Below are 4,068 nucleotides of genomic sequence, written 5' to 3'. Positions count from 1 at the left end.
TTCTTTAACCTTCCTTGCTCAACATCTGCAGTGATAAGAGCAAAGTGTGCTGTTAATTGTCAAAGGTTGTGTTTATGTTGAAACCAGCTGATTTTTGTCATTTCTAGGCATAGTTTTATGCCTAGGTTTCAACTAGAAATAAAATGTCAGAATATTTGCATCTGTCCAGAAAGTTCAAATTGCATTTGAATCTATTTTTGTAAAATCATACTTTGATATGTGATCTAAATGGATGATCTGCTAGAGGATCAGAATTAGTAAAGAAATTGAAATCAATAGTTTAGGGAAGAGAATGTAATACTATACCTATTTTATTATATTTTACAGGTGTCCCTCTATTGAAATATAAGAGCTTGATGATAAACATATAAACTTTTTTTTACAGCAAACTCACAAGTGTATATGTAACCTTTTTAATTTAAAATTTAAAAAGGGAGAAAGTAGAGGGTTTCCCAGATTTTAAGCTTCACAAACTTATTTACTTTGCATACAAAATAATTAGGATACAATGAGGTGATCCCACCCTGTATGGGAGGAAGGCAAAGAAGAAAAGAAATCATGAGAAAAGTTTTTTTTATATATAAAAAAGCCAGTGAATTATGATGCTTGTTTTTTATACATTAAAATTAATTATAGAGCCCTCTTTGAAAATACTGTATAGGAGTTGATCATAAGATATTTTGATTGAGTTAAATGCAGATAATTAATATAAAGACTAAATCTGTAATAAAAACAAGAACTTGCTTATCTTGGCATATAACAAATAAAGAAAAAACAATGTATTCATGTTATAAGTGTGATGATTATTTGTTGTGGTCGCATATCCTTTGGATTAGAAATTCTTCTGGTTATTATGTTGGTATTGCTATTATCATTATTATTATTATTATTATTATTATTATTATTACTATTATTATTATTGTTATTATTATTATTATTATTATTATTATTATTATTATTATTATTATTATTATTGCTGTTGCTATTATTGATATTATTATTATTGTTATTATTATTATTATTATTATTAATTTTTATTTTTATTTTCATTTTATTAATTGATATAATAATTATTATTGCTATCATTATTTTCATTGTTCTTGTTATGATTGTCATTATTATTTTTTTATTATGATGATTATTATTAGATAATGAGGATTATTATTATTATTATTATTATTATTATTATTGATATTTTATTATTATCATCATATAATTATTATCATAACTATAACTATTACTATTATTATTGCTATTATTATCATTTTATTTATTGTAAAATGTATTTTGGAATAGTTTTCATTGGTGTGTCCCAGGTTTTTTATTGATACTACTATGATCAGATTATGTACCCAGATCCTGATGTTAAAATAAACAGACCAGTTCATTTGGATGTTGATTTCCATCTGTACAGATCAGATTCGTATATATGTCGATGAATCTAATCATGGATTTGCGCTTTCCTCACATTCCTTTTGCATGGGTTCATAGCCATGCAAAAGTCAAGATCAATTTAAGGGGATCCCACTCAAGAACTTTTATTCTTATTAAAGACTACGATGTGAATGTTACTTCTATTGTATTTTACAGTAGGTAGACATGTGTGTATAGATGTATTCATATGTGGTTATGTGTATATTTGTATGGAGAGAAGACAAAGAGAGAGAGAATGAGTGAGTGCTTTTTTGTTTGTGTGTTAGATGTGTGTGATAAATTTAGTGGAAAGATGCTGCAAATGTGAAGGGAAAGACCATGGCAGTATGTGAACAAATGAACTAAAATCGTAAACTGCAGAAACCAATAGATTTTTTTCATTAGTAAAACAGGACTAGTAAAAATTAAAGATGAAGAAATGATCTTGCATTGACAAATTCAATCATTAAAAAAAGAAACATGTATGGAAATCCAGAATCAAAACCTTATAGGGATAACTTCATTACTAAATTATATGGAAACATAATTGAAGGAAATATTTAAAGAGAAGTATCCTAAAGAAAGTGGATAGCAATAAAAGGAAAAAATATCCAAAACCTAATAAACACTTATACCAGGGGTTATTAGCCTGGAGTCCATGGCCCTTGGGGGATCCATAGTTGGGTTTCAGAGGGTTAGTGAGTATCAGATAAGAAATAACATTTTTCGTCCCACTCAGCTGGCCCCATAGGTAGGTAGCCCAAGACGTCTTCAAAGGGGATAAAACCTCGGACAATAAAAATAATTGCAAGCAACGGCTGGGCAACCAGGGAGTAAGGCGAAAACAAAATTTTGAGAATCCCTCGTGTTCCAATAATGTGAAGTAACCCTCTCCAACCGCCTCCGCAGCAGCTTCCGGCTTCCGGCGTGCCTCGTCAGTCTTATATCTCTGCCCAACTATGAGATAAAGAGGGGAGGAGGGTGGAAAAGAGGAGAGGGACCAGGGGAATCCTTCAAAAGAAGGATTTTCGTCCCACTCAGGTAGGCGTAAAAAGAGGAGGGAAATCGAGTTGATGGAAATAGAAGCCTGTAACACATCTTACTGAAAATATAATTATATAATAATAAAAGGGTAAATGAATATAAGAATGCTTCTTTGACAAAATCCGCTTTACACGTGGGGAAAAAGGAAAAATAGAAAAACGTTATGTCAGAAACGATAAATTAACATCTAAGGACAGGGACAGAAGTGGCCACACATCGGATATCACTAGCATTCGTAGATATTTGTTAATTAACAAAAGACTAGCTCGACGTTATATTCGCTATACAACTCTCACCTTTGTCCCAACCAACGGATTCCCATTGCCACTGCTTGAAACACAACGCACCCTGCCACTACTTCCAGTGCCGACCCTCCCGATACCTTGCTCGTTGATGCCGTGAGGGGGCTTAGGAGACGGAGATTGGAGCCCAATGTAGGGATTGCCCATACCTTGGACTTCAGCCCTTGCCTCAACAAATTTTGCTCGATCTTTTTTTTCACCTACTCTTCCCCAATAAACCATATCCCCTCCTTCTCCATGTACACCGTTTCCCTTTCGTTTTCCATTATCTTTACCTCCCACCTGGATACTCACGTAATTCCTTCTGTCGCAACAGTGTTCCCCTCCGCATTCCTCCCCTCCTCACGCTCTTCCCGATACTTCACCTCCTTCCTCAGACTCCTTATCTCATCCCCTAGACTCTTCTGATAATCAACATATTTCCCGTTGATTATTTCACAAGAGCTCTTTTACCAATTTTCCATATAGCTTCCCCAGCAATAAATACATCCCATTACATCAAATCGCCCTATACCCTTAACCCTTTCTTTTATTAATGTCCTATTTATATCATTTACACCCCTTCCTTACCCCTTTTCCATCATACTATTCTGTATCACTATAATCATTGACCTTTAACACAATTTATAGTAATTGTTAATTCATTTACCCTTTTCACCACAATACTTTACCATTAACCATTACAGTGCCGACCACTAGCCGTCTCTTGACTAGCTGTTGGGTCGTTGACCCTAGCCTTGACCGTTTTTCCGTAGCAACATTTCTGCTGTTCTCTAAATATCAGCTGATAAATTATAAATAACTAATAAAATTGGACTATTCACTATCAGAAAATTATTTGTGTAACGAGAAAATACGACATTGAACCTGTAAACTTTATTTCTCTAAAAAAGTATACGAATATTCATTAGGAGTGTGTTTTAGTGCTGAATATTTCGAATCATTCTATTGGACTGTGGCTCTGCCTTTGGTGATGCTCAGCAAGAAGACCTGCCGAAGTGACATCGGATGAAATTTCCGTCGCGATGACGTTCGGTCTGCCACATCATATCAGTTCATGCCAGGATGGTTTCAGCAGTTTTCATGGTTAATTCATTTGAAAATGGAAAAATATCTCAATATTGTTTTAAAGTCTTTTCTTTTACATCAAACCATTTGCAGTAATACAAAATAAATATACAAGCTTCGAAAGAAAATTTCGTAGTGACGTCACCAACCGTCGGTCGTTTTTTGTTTCCGTTTAGCAGACGAATTTCCGTAGAATTCCAGCCCTGAATACATATATGTACGAGTCAAAAAAAAAAAAAAA

General features: G+C 33.5%; 1 protein-coding gene across 1 annotated transcript in view; it reads left to right on the top strand.

The window, feature by feature from the left end:
• Nucleotides 1-1,387, top strand: part of LOC113808626 (glutamyl aminopeptidase) — a gene marked incomplete at its 5' end in the record, with an annotated part of 17,180 nt that extends 15,793 nt beyond the window's left edge. The window contains 1 exon segment of the mRNA XM_070138002.1: nt 1-1,387. This exon segment is cut by the window's left edge and continues 314 nt beyond it.
• Nucleotides 1,388-4,068: the final 2,681 nt, after the last annotated feature.

Source organism: Penaeus vannamei, chromosome 24 (assembly GCF_042767895.1).
Source record: "Penaeus vannamei isolate JL-2024 chromosome 24, ASM4276789v1, whole genome shotgun sequence".
In the NCBI taxonomy this organism is placed as follows: domain Eukaryota; kingdom Metazoa; phylum Arthropoda; class Malacostraca; order Decapoda; family Penaeidae; genus Penaeus; species Penaeus vannamei.
The sequence above is the reverse complement of the archived record's forward strand: the minus strand, read 5'-3'. Positions and strand labels throughout refer to the sequence as shown.